Source organism: Triticum aestivum, chromosome 1B (genome assembly GCF_018294505.1).
Source record: "Triticum aestivum cultivar Chinese Spring chromosome 1B, IWGSC CS RefSeq v2.1, whole genome shotgun sequence".
NCBI lineage: Eukaryota > Viridiplantae > Streptophyta > Magnoliopsida > Poales > Poaceae > Triticum > Triticum aestivum.
This window is the reverse complement of record NC_057795.1, coordinates 8,664,257-8,678,052: the sequence shown is the minus strand read 5'-3', so window position 1 is coordinate 8,678,052 and position 13,796 is coordinate 8,664,257. Positions and strand designations below refer to the sequence as shown.

General features: G+C 42.2%; 1 pseudogene; it reads left to right on the top strand.

Moving 5' to 3' along the window:
• Positions 1-357: 357 nt before the first annotated feature.
• On the top strand, positions 358-5,560 carry LOC123075576 (protein DETOXIFICATION 12-like; annotated as a pseudogene).
• The last annotated feature ends 8,236 nt before the right edge of the window (positions 5,561-13,796 follow it).

Genomic DNA, 13,796 nt, shown 5'->3' with positions numbered 1-13,796 from the left:
GTCGTTTGATTAATCTTTTTCACAATGGACCTGTGGTGCTTGATTCACCCCACCCCGCTGTACATTTAGCTAGTTTCGGTGGGCAATGTCGATCTATTATATTCCCGTGAAAAAAAAATAATCAGTCACTTGATCCGACTGAGTTGGGTGTTGAGAAAATTCGGCCAGGGTGATGTTCACATTTTTTGCAGTGATGATTGAAACAAAATCTTCATAACAACTGTTGCCCACCTTGCGCAAGCCATGTTTGTTATTCTTGGTATTCTTTCAGCGAAAATCCAAACTTATGAGCGACCCGTATGGACTGCCACCCCTCCCCCCTAACCTCCAAGTAAATCGTCTTCCCCGAATTTCACTATGGGTCTCCTCCCCTCCAATCAGATGTTGCCACCTCATCCTGTAAATTTAATTCCATAAGATTAATGCGTAGGTGTAGCAAAACTCTTCTTTCAGTAATGTCGATGCACTTTATCCTAGTTTAACTTCCATTTATTCAGCAACAATATGTATAATTTGTTACTGATGCAGTTTTCCTTTTAGATTGGACTAGCAGGCGGATTGGAAACTCTTTGTGGGCAGGCCTATGGAGCAGAACAATATCATACATTATCTTTATGTACCTACAGGTCCATCATTGCACTTCTTGTTGTGAGTGTGCCCATCTCCATTGTTTGGTGTTTCATCCCGGAAGTACTTCCTCTCATGGGCCAGGAACCACAAATTGCAAATGAGGCTGGCAAATATGCATTATGGCTTATCCCTGGTTTATTCGCCCTCGGTGTTACTCAATGCTTTTCAAAGTTTCTGCAATGTCAAAGCCTAATATTTCCAATGGTTCTTAGCTCCTTGATTACAGTTGCGGTATTTCTTCCTCTTTGCTGGTTCATGGTTTACAAAGTTGGGATGGGTAATGCTGGAGCTGCTTTATCCGTTAGCATTTGTGATTGGGTTGAAGTGACTGTTCTTGGCCTTTACATTAAGTTCTCACCCTCTTGTGAGAAAACACGCGCTCCACCATCGTGGGAAGCTTTTAGAGGGATTGGCAGTTTCATGCGTTTGGCTGTACCATCGGCTCTTATGATTTGGTAAGTAAATGTTATTTGCCATGTTTCTATAGATGTTGTTTTAACCTCTAGCCTCAAAAACAACATATGCTATTTTACCTAGTATTTCATATTTTGGCAAGCCAAATATTGTCCAATACAGCAAACTCTTATGCACTCTTCATTCACTTTTACTTGTTCTTATGGACATTAATATAGTTTCCAACGTGCACCTTTTGTCAAATAATTAAGATTATATTTATAATGATGTGATCATTCATAACACTAATGGTATCTTCATGTGACAAATCTATATAGTTTGTGTATCAGTAGCCAACGTTTCTGTTCTAAAAAAAAAAGTAGCCAACATTTCTAAAGGTGTCAGCATGGAAAATAACAAGTACGTTCCTCTAAAAAATATATTAATAATAACAATTACGTGGCAAAACCTTTTTGATAGTTGTGCACTTGCAGCCCACAAGATCCGACAATTGTTGCTATTTTTTTATCTCTTTCTACTTATGTTCGTTCATACCTACTCCCTCGGTCCGGAAATAAGTAGCACTCAAACGGATGTATCTAGCACTGAAATACATCTAGATACATCTATTTGAGCGACACTTATTTTCGGATGGAGGAAGTACTATTTTTCTGTTGTTCTTGCCATAGCATCCTTCCACACTAGATTGATCGGTTAGAATACTGTCAGAAAAGGATGATGGTCTTTTACAAACCATTTGAAAATTTGAAATGGCGGCTCCTCTCGGATTGATTGTCCAAATCAAGTTTTTTCTCTTCGTCTTTGTTGTGAAGATATCTTTCAAGAATAGAAAGTCCGTCTTCGTCTTCGCCTTTGTTGTGAGCAGATCCTGATCAGATACCTTTTGTTTTTTTTGCCACCCGCTCGCAATACCACTGGATATATTCTTCCCTCTCCTCTTGAAATGAACACTAGTAGAAAAATGGCCTTTGGTCGCGGTTCGCAACTGCCATTAGTCGCGGTTGCGCAACCGCGACCAGACGGGCGCGACTAAAGGCCCCCCCCTTTAGTCGCGGTTGCTTAAGAACCGCGACTAAAGGCCCGTCCACGTGGGCGGAGGACCTTTAGTCGCGGTTCTTGTGGCTAACCGCGACTAAAGGCCGCCACAGGTTTTTGAAAAAAAAAATTGAATTTTTTTTTTCAAATTTCTGAATTATTTTAACCTCTAGTCTCTAATCACCACCCCTCATCACTTCTCAATTTATTCTTTTATCACCTCTCATCATTCCAAATCATCTAACTTCCCAACCGGTCACCCATCCCTCTCACTACTCCAGCCCAAGCACGCTTAACTTCCGGGTTCTATTCTCCCACGCTCCAAGTCTGCACTTGTTGTTTTCCTGACAATAATAAGATGTCAATCCTATTAACCTTCAGGAATTTTGCTTGAGCATGAAGTGACACATTTCACTGTTTGAGTTTGAAACTATTGTTTTAAAAAACAATAATTATTTAGTAACACTAATATTTCTTGAATAATTAGTTTGAGCATTGTTTGACCACAGTTGACCACAGTTTGACCAGATTTGACCAAAATTGAAATAATTAAAATAATTATTTAGTAACACTAATATTCTAGAATAATTAGTTTGACCATTGTTTGACCATAGTTTGCCCACTGTTTGAATTTTTTTCAATTTTTTCCACTCTAGATCTTACAAGCCCCGTAACTTTTTTCTATTAGGTTTTTGAGGATTTTGAAAATGTTTAACGGGGTTCCCCCCGGTTAAATTTGGATGTAACTTTTCGAGTAGATGATTTTTCATATAAAAAACTTTTTCATCCGAGTTAGTATGCAAAAGTTATGCCCATTTTTACAAATTTCAGAGAGATTTTGCAAATAAAGTCAAAATTCACATTTGCAAATTTTCCCAACAACTAGACCACATATCACATGAGAAACTTATTTTCTTTTATTTTTTTAACATTTCCATTATTTTCTTTTATTTTTTTTAAAACTGAAAAGGCGATCCGGGGGGGGGGGGCGGTAGAGTTTGAAAATGGGACCTTTAGTACCGGTTCGTGGCACAAACCGGGACTAAAGGTCTCAACCCCATTAGTTCCGGTTCGTGCCACAAACCGCGACTAAAAGGGAGGAGCTTTAGTCGCGGTTGGCCTGGCCAACCGCGACTAAAGGCCTTTGGGCACCTTTAGTCGCGGTTGGCCTGGCCAACCGCGACTAAAGCCCGCGAGCGCCCTGGGCCCAGGCATTTGGTCGCGGTTCATCTGCCGAACCGCGACTAAAGACTTCATTAGTCGCGGTTCCTACAGTTTCGCGACTAATGGGGCTGGACGGAAGCCTCTTTTTCTACTAGTGGAACTGGATCATTTCTGCACATATATTACTTTAAGTGTAGCTTCTAATTAAGTATTCTCTCGAATCAAAACATCCCGGAAACCTCTGAATATTAACCTAGCTTTCCTTGACCACAGTCTGGAGTGGTGGTCTTACGAGCTGCTTGTTCTGCTTTCCGGGATGTTATCAAATCCTGCACTAGAAACCTCTGTGCTTTCTATATGGTATGCATTAGTAGAACCCTAAATAAGATTATACTTGAATCCATCATATTCTATGAAGTTTACCATACTGATGTCCTTTTGGAATAGCGTATCTACAATGATACTGTTGGCCAACCTTCCTTATGGCATTGGAATAGCTACCAGGTGGGTAGCTACTAGCTAGTGCATGTGTTGCTATATATCGTCAGTATCACCTGTTTCTACAGAATTTAACATGCTACGTATATATGTTGTCCATGTGCCAGTGTGCGCATCTCAAATGAATTAGGCGCCGGCAACACACAAGGTCCCCGCTTGGTGGTGTGTGTTGCCTTGTCTATTGTGGTCTGCTCAGCATTCTTAGTGAGCACAACTCTTCTATTACTGCGCCACTTTATTGGAATTGCGTTCAGCAACGAGGAAGAGGTCAGACGTTATGTCACAAGAATGGTACCCCTACTTTCCGTTTCAGCAATTACAGACAGCCTCATGGCAGTCCTTCAAGGTATCCACATGTCTTTCTTTTGGCATAGCATCATAAACTAAATTAAACTAGTAGACTGAATGCTTCCATTGCATCACTCAGGTGTGTCTCGCGGCTGTGGATGGCAGCATCTAGGCGCTTATGTTAACCTGGGTGCCTTCTATCTTGTTGGTATCCCCGTTGCACTCTACTTTGGTTTTGCAATGCAACTAAGAGCAAAGGGGTTTTGGATTGGCATACTGGCTGGTGGAGCCACACAGGTCACTCTCCTGTCTGTTATTACGGCTACCACAAACTGGAACAAGATGGTAAGTTCTTTCTCAGTTTTTATGCCTGATGATTCGTGATCAGAACATGTCTTTGGTATTGCTAAGGGCAACTCCAATGCCATGCATCAAATTGCCCGCAAGGTCGGGACCGTGCTGCCCGTACACTTTTTTCCATCCAATGCCATGCATCAAATGTCCGCGGCCTAATCCGGACGTCCAACATCAGCCAAACCAGAAGCAAACTCATTGGAGGTTTGGGAGTCCGGACGCCCACCCGGTCGGACTATGACATACTTGACCCCCCAAACCCCCTCTCCTAGAGCCCTTTCCGCCCACTCCGTCCCACCCCCTAATCTTTATCCACACCCACCAAGGCCGCCGCCGCTGTACCACTCCGGCCGACGCCTAGGCCTTGCTAGACCTCCATTGCTCTACCAGACGCATTGTACTTTGCCGCAGTTGCACCCCGTACCCGGCGGCAGCCCATGTATCGCCCGCCCCCTTGCCGATGCCCTCCATAGCGGCACCACCCCCGGCAAGTGTTCGACCAAATGCCATTGAGACTTTCTTTGACTCTCTCCTTGTTTAACATGAAGCAAGCACAATGGCGGATTACTCAATGTTATACGTGATGATCATGTTATTGTATAGCCCGGACGCGCTGCCCACGCTATACCAAAGGACGGAGGAAAAGTTCTTTACATTTATTCATTGTTGGATGAGGCTCAAAGGGCACAACAAGGCTCAAAGGGCACAACATCTGGATGAACAACATTTGTCGATGAAGAAGTTCAAACTCGAGGAGAGAAAGTATGTGATGAAGGCTGCTCTCAAGAAGTAATTTCATCCGACACTTTTGAATTGCTATGATCGATGCTTTAAAGTGAGGTTGCATGGCAGTCATTTGGTGTAGTGTTATTTTATTTTCTTTGAAAAGGTGTGGACATTTGGTGCATAGGGTTGGATGGCCACCCCCTATATGCTCTTTGTGGACACGTCCGGACGTGCCCACGAACGTTCGATGTGTCCGATTTGATGCACATAGTTGGAGTTGCCCTAATGCATACTTCTCCTTGTCTTGAATATTTCCTTTCAATAACCAGTGACCTGTCTATCTAGACTCTAAGCACTAGTAGCCAAGGATAGTAAGAAAAAACAACTGATATTTATTTGCAGGCTGACAAGGCCAAGGAGAGAGTATTTGGATAGGCTTCCAACACAATAAGCCTCGAAGAACTGCCATATGAATTTCTTCTGGAATGCTTTACAATCTAGTCTATGTTTAGTTTTTTTTTATTTAAGTGTGTTTAAGAAAATGTCCGTCGAAGTTCTTGTTACACGGATGAAACATTATTCATAATTTGGGAACGTGTGGTTTCTTTTTGGTGATATTACTGTTTTGTTTTGTGTGTTTGTTTCGACGGATGAAAGTACTTTGGTGACCATCCTGCCAGCTGATTATGTGAATTTGGAAATAAATATTATTGAACATTGAGTGCAAGGAACTCAACGATAGAGAAATCGTTGAACTCTTTATGAAGATCCAGTATATATAGTAGTATACAAGGGATGCAATGTAAAGGTGCCTCTTCGGTAAGGGATGTGAAGAACCAAAGTCTGTTGGTGAGGAGGCAGCAACCGGCAGCGTTTGCTCATTGAGCAACCATTTTCTTATTTCATAAGCATGGATTAAGTAGGATCAAATTATTCTTAACAATCCATAATCAATGATTGTTTTTGAATGTAAATCATCTTGATTAAGACCTCTTAAGGAAACATGTTGGAAAAATATGAGCGTTGCATGATATGCTGCAAAAACTGCTTTAGGCCAGTGGGAAAGTAATTAATGAGAAAATAATACAAGATATAACTATGTTTGATTCATTGTTAGCTCATACGAGAAAATCCGGCATGCTCTCATAAGTGAGTTTAGCACCAGTGCAGAAATCCTTATAGGTTTAAATACTTAAGTGGGACACCTGTAAAAGAGCGGGACAATAAATTGCCAAAATATTAGTGACGTGCAACCTAAGTGAAGTGCCACTGATACCTTCTTACAAGCGGCGTGCCCTTATGGCTGTACGCCACTAGTATATAGGACCCAGCAGTGGGATCTGGGTCATGTTACTAGTGGTGTATGGTTTAAGAGTCAGAGCACTAGTAACACTTTTACTAGTTTCATGGGGTTGCAAGCGGCAGGCCACCAATAACATGAGCAAGGAACGCTTTTGGGACCCACTTTACTTTTGGCGTCCGGTAAATAATCTGCACCACGGTACATATATTAGTAGTGGTGTGTGTGTTTATGGTGCATATGCCACTAGTGACTTTTGCAAGGGTGCTTCTAAGTGCCGCTTAGTACTGGCATGTAGTGTGGCTCATGACCACTAGTGAGTTTCTTAATTATTAGTGTCGTGTGGTCTTGGTCGAATGTCACTAATAGTTACCAATAATTGAGCTCAACTCACTGTACACATGTCTGAGCCTCCTCACTCTCCTTCTTCTTCCCTCTCTCCTCTCTTCTTGCTCCTTTCCCCTCTTGTTATTTCCCCCACACATTCTTGCACATGTATAGATCTAGCTAATTTGCCATAGATCCAGCTAATTAGTGAAGCCCTATAGCTTTTCGACGAAGGGCATTTTTATTAACTTAAAATTTAGCATAAAATGGATACAAAGCATGATAAAATCCCGACCACTGCATAACTAAAATGCACACAACCAAACACCAAAAGTCAACCAAATTTTTAAAAATTGACACATGTGCAACAGTATAGTCATATAGGGCCAGCTCTATGCATGTGCCGAAGGAGGTGGTGGAGCGATCCAGAGATTATGCTGCCACCCATGTCAGGTAAAAACCTCAATGACCACCTGTTCCAACCACATACACATCACCTTTGGTTAGTGTAGACCACATATCGTCCGAGTGCGAACATCGAAAATAACCTATAGTGGAGAAGATTTTTTCCATTAGAAACAAACACTACTGGAATCAGCTTCTTTGCCGTCCGCCATGGCGGACGGCAAAGGCACAGATCACGGATGGCAAACTCCTCTGCCGTCAGCCAGCGGACGACAAACTGTCTGGCTGAACACGTTCCAGCAAATGATTGTGCCATCCGCCATCCGAGGCCAGCAGACGGCAAAGACAACATATGGCAGTGGTATGGGGTGAGAGTCGTTAGGGGGTTGACGACGCTCTTTGCCGTCCGCTGACAGACGGCAAAGTGCTTAGCTAGGGCAGCACTGGGAAGCTGCCACGTGGCCAGCTATACCGTCTGCCAGCAGACAGCATAGATGGCCCTGTTTGCCAGGCCTATTTGGTCACTTTGCCATCCGCTTGCGGACGGCAAAATTACCAAATAGGCAGCCAGTGTTCCCAGTATCTGCTAGCAGACGGCAAAGAGGCTATACATCCCCTGTTTTCATTTAAATCCAATTAATTAGACATGGTTTCAAATACAGATATACAAGCATACATATGCAACATATCCAACAACATGTCCAACAACATATTTCATCAAATCCAACAACAAAGTTCAACAAAGTCCAACATATCCATATATACATAACCAGGAACAAGTTTCCAACAACATATCCATATAGACATACATATCCAAACAAGTATTCATAAACAACAAGAAAGCACCAGAAAAATAGTACACTCCATTAATCCAAGCTTCCTCATGTAAAGCAAATCTGCAAATTGGGAAAGATGAAAGTTAGAAGAAGAAGAAGAAGAAGAAGAAGAAGACTAGCTAGAAGAAGAAGAAGAAGAAGAAGAAGAAGATTTTTTTCTTCTCTTTCTTTTTCTTCTCTCCTCTTCTTTATCTTCTTCTTATTCTAACTAAGGTAAGTAAAAATGCCATTTTATTGCTAAGCTAGGTAAAAATGCTAAGTGCAGGTCATTTTAGAGCTAAGCTAGGTAAATATGTTATTTTGGAGCTTAGTAAGGTTATTATGTCATTTTCGAGGAAAATAAGCTAAGTCTATATCATTTTGAGAGAGGTAACAAAGATTATCATGCCATTTTTGACCAAAATATGCTAAGTATGTCATAAATGAACTGAATAAGCTAAGTATAGCTCATTTTTTTAATCTAACTTAGGTAATTATGCCATTTAGGAGGAAAATAAGCTAAGTATCCATTTGTAAAGCAAAACATTAGAGAAAACTTACCCTCATCACAACAAATATGATGAAGATCGCAACTAAGGTAACAATTGATCCAACGGCATAATGATACCAAGCCTCATTATCAATGGCATATTTTCTAATCTTCTTAAGCTTCAGGCGCATTGCATCCATCTTCAAGCGCATTGCATTCATCTTCATCTTGTGATCATCGATGACATCGGCAACATACAACTCCAATGTCATCTTCTCTTCTTCAATTCTTTTAATTTTTTCTTTCAAATACTCATTTTCTTTTTCAACTAAATTTAACTTCTCGACAAGAGGGTCGGTGTCAAATTCCGGTTCACATACCTCCTACATTAAAATATCTCTATGTCAACTTCATGGCCATAATTGTCATAAATGTGAAATGTAACAAATAGTTATGAAAGAGTATTTACCACATCCGAATCATAAAGCGGGCGAGGGCCGATGGGGACGGACATCAAGACCATGGCACTATGTATAAGAAACAATCATACAAAGTAAGAAAATTATACATACCAACTATATAAATCATACAATCATACAAATAACTATATAAATCAAGTACAACATAAAAATTTAAATATCTAATAATCACTATCGGTAATGACATGCTCATCACCATCATTAATAAATGCATCATCATCATCACTATCGGTAATGACGTGCTCATCATCATCATTAATAAATGCATCATCATGTGGAAGGCCACCTTTACGTAATCGTTCAAGCATTGACATGTCATCTGCAGCAGTAAGTTCTTCTTCTTCCGGCTCTTCTTGTTCTTGCTCAGGGGTGAAGTCAAATTCACTATCGTTGTCTACTTTAATGTTCTGGGGTGGAGTAGAGCGGTTCTTGAAATGTTTTTTGGCAAGACGTGTTTCTTGGAAGAATTCTCCTTCGTCATATGTGTCTTGGTTAATGTGAGGTTCATAATCCTCTTCATTGGGGGAGGTGGTCTAACACGTGGCGGCACTTCATAAACGACATCCCAACCACTGAGATTTGGATCACTTTGATAGGCCCACGATAGATAGAAAACTTGGGTTGCCTGTTGAGCCGTAATATAGACATCGGGAACATCCAAATGGGTGCTTTGTTTGATTTCGACTAGCCCTATATGTTCATGAGTCCTTCTAGTCTCCCTGGGCTGGAACCAATAACATCTGAAGACTACGACGTTTGGTGGGTTTTCACCATAGAATTGAAGTTCATAAATTGCTTCAACTCTTCCATAATACTCGATACCTCCTTCGCTGATAGTAGAGACACAACAATTTGTAGACTTTCAGTCGGCCATAGATAGCTCTTTGCCATAGGTACGAAAGCGATACCCGTTGATGTCGTAATTGTTAAATGAACGGACCTTATAGTCAAAACCATTAGCTACTTGTCTCAATTCGGCATCCATAATCTCTAAATTAGCCTACAAGTTTAATACGAAAGGATTGTTGCATTAGTCGCAAATTAGCCAAAGAAATGAAAGGGTCTAATGGAAATTACCCTTTTTTGAACAAAGAGATGAAACTAGGATATTCGCCTCCTTGCTTTGCGAGAAGCTCATACTCTTCGATGGAATCCTTTTGGATCACCGCTTCATACGAGAATATGGCGACATATCGACCGCATCAAATATCCAGGAATAAGAGCAGTTCAAAGAAATTAGAAGTTGCAAAACAATGTACCGAGATCTTACTCGATGTACGGCCGCACTTCTGTTAGGTTGTTAAAGAGATACATCAAAATGGTTCGCCATTCTTCAACATCCAACGATACTGGTTTCCAACCACTGGCTAGTGTGAGATTTCCTTTGAATAGGCTGAGGTTGGATTGACCCTTTTTAGGGTCGTCAACATTGTACCGAGGCTTCGGATTATGCAAATGACGATTTTTGGCTTCGTAGAGTGCTGTCACGAAGTTTGCCGCCTCCCCCCAATCAAGTGTTGCATTGGATTAAAGAAGCTTGGCGGAAAGATCATCTCTAACTTGCAGATCAACTCCGGCGCCAACTGTTTCATTTCTTCTAGGAGGCCAGGCGATAGTTCTTTCACACAAAGAACACAGAAGAAATAGCTCAGCTCTGCCAGTACTAGCCATTCATCCTCAGGGATGAAGCCACGCAACATCACCGGCATTATCCGCTCAATCCATATGTGCCAATCATGACTTTTTAGACCAAATAGTTTCAATTTTTCAAGACTCGCTCCCCTCTTTAGATTTGCTGCATACCCATCGGGGAACATCAACTGCATTTTCACCCACGAAATAATTTCCTTCATAGCTGGCCTTCCAAGATTGAACCATGCCTTTGGCTTCGTCCAGTTCCGCTTTCCTTTCGGTTCTTGCATGTTTTGTAACGGTCTATCACATAGCTCCTCTTGATCGTCTCTAGCCTAAGTATTATCCTTTGATTTCCCCTCTATGCCGAACAATGTACCAAAAATGGCTTCGGCGATATTCTCTTCAGTGTGCATCACGTCGATGTTGTGTGGGCAAAGGAGGTCTTTGAAGTAAGGCACATCCCAGAAGCATGTCTTGTGAGTCCAGGCGTGTTCCTTATTATACCCCTTGAAATACCCTGGACCCTCTGGATCTGGCTCGAGAGTGTTTAACTGATCTAGGGTCTGTCAGCCTATCAACGCAGGTGGTGTAGAGTGTTTGACAACTCTACCTTCGATAAAGTTCTTCTTGTCTTTCCTGAACTTATGGCGAGGATGTAGAAACGGTCTATGCAAGTCGAAGCAACTATACTTGTGCCCTGTCGTCAGCCAACGAAACTCAAGAGTTCCCTTGCATGTGGGGCATGGGAACCTTCCATGCACACACCAGCCAACGAATAGCGCACACGCTGGCAAGTCATGCGTCAAGTACATGTACCAGGCACGTGATACGTCCATTTTGCATCATGCGTTTATATTAATATTTGTTGCATTATGGGCTGTTATTACACATTATATCTCAATACTTATGGCTATTCTCTCTTATTTTACAAGGTTTACCATGAAGAGGGGGAATGCCGGCAGCTGGAATTCTGGCTGGAAAAGGGGCAAACGTTGGAAACCTATTCTGCACAGCTCCAAAAGTCCTGAAACTCCACGAAACAACTTTTTGGAATTAATAAGAATTTCTGAGCAAAAGAAATACGCCAGGGGGCCCACACCCTGTCCAGGAGACAGGGGGCGCGCCCCCTATCTCCTGGGCCCCCTGGTGGGCCTGCGGCGTCCATCTTCTGCTATATCATCACTTTTACCCTGGAAAAAATTATGAGCAAGCTTACGGGACGAAACTCCGCCGCCACGAGGCGGAACCTTGGCGGAACCAATCTAGGGATCTGGCGGAGCTGTTCTGACGGGGACACTTCCCTCCGGGAGGGGGAAATCATCACCAACGTCATCACCAACGTCATCACCGACGATCCTCTCATCGGGAGGGGGTCAATCTCCATCAACATCTTCACCAGCACCATCTCCTCTCAAAACCCTAGTTCATCTCTTGTGTCCAATCTTGTATCAAAACCACAAATTGGTACCTGTGGGTTGCTAGTAGTGTTGATTACTCCTTGTAGTTGATGCTATTTGGTATACTTGGTGGAAGATCATATGTTCAGATCCTTTATGCGTATTATTACTCCTCTGATTATGAACATGAATATGCTTTGTGAGTAGTTACGTTTGTTCCCGAGGACATGGGTGAAGTCTTGCTATTAGTAGTCATGTGAATTTGGTATTCGTTCGATATTTTGATGAGATGTATGTTGTCTTTTACTCTAGTGGTGTTATGTGAACGTCGACTACATGATACTTCACCATTATTTGGGCTTAGAGGAAGGCATAGGGAAGTAATAAGTAGATGATGGGTTGCTAGAGTGACAGAAGCTTAAACCCTAGTTTATGCGTTGCTTCGTTAGGGGCTGATATGGATCCATATGTTTAATGTTGTGGTTAGGTTTACCTTAATACTTCTTTTGTAGTTGCGGATGCTTGCTATAGGGGTTAATCATAAGTGGGATGCTTGTCCAAGTTAGGGCAGTACCCAATTAGCGGTCCACCCACATATCAAATTATCAAAGTACCGAACGCGAATCATATGAACGTGGTGAAAACTAGCTTGACGATAATTCCCTTGTGTCCTCGGGAGCTCCTTCCTCATTATTAGAAATTGTCCAGGCTTATCCTTTGCTACATAAAGGATTGGGCCACCTTGCTGCACTTTATTTACTTTATTTACTTGTTGCTCGTTACCATTTATCTTATCACAAAACTATCTATCACCTACAATTTCAGTGCTTGCAGAGAAAACCGCTTATCATTTCCTTCTACTGCTCGTTGGGTTCGACACTCTTACTTATCGAAAGGACTACGATTTACCTCCTACACTTGTGGGTCATCAGCACGCATTATGAAGTTCTCTTTGCTAAAGGCTTCATATGTCTTGAACCCATTATCCCAAGCTTCTTGCAATTCGTCCTTAAGCGGCTGCATGTACACATTCATATTCTTCCCCGGATAGTTGGGCCCTGGAATTATCAATGTCAGGAAAATGTTCTTTCTTTGCATAATCTGCCCCCGGGGGGGGGGGGGGGAGATTGAGTGGAAGGACAAACACGGGCCAACAGCTGTATGGGGCTACCATCTGACCAAACACACTGAACTCATCTGTGCTAACGGCGACTCGAGGATGCATTGGATCTGCCGTTTTTCCTTATGTAATGCATCAAAGCGCTTCCACACTTCACCATCCGATGTGTGCACCATCATCACATTTCCATCTGCATCTAGTTCAGTTCTTTTGCCCATTTTGTGCCATGTCATCTGTCTGGCCATCTCTTCGACCATGAAAAGACGTTGAAGTCTTGGTACAATTGGCATATACCGAAGAACATTAAGGGGTATTTTGGTCTGCGTCTTCTCACCCATACCGTTGTCTATCACAACATACCTGGAAGAATTGCAAATGGGACAATAGTTCAAGTCCTCATACTGAAGCCTAAATAAGACACATCCTTTCTCACAGGCATGTATCTTCTCATAGGACATCTTAAGAGCACGGAGGATTTTGTCTGACTGGTATATGTTTGGAGGTAGCACATGGCCTTTGGGTAGAAATCATCCAAATACTGTCATCATCACGTCGTAGCATTCTCTGCCCAAGTTGAATTGAGCCTTCAAAGCCATTATTTGTGAGATGACATCCAGCTGACAAAGCTCAGTGTGCTCGTGGAGATGACGTTTTGAGGACTCCAACATTTCAGTGAAGGCCTTTGCAGATTCCTCCATCTCCTCGTCTGAGTCCCGAGC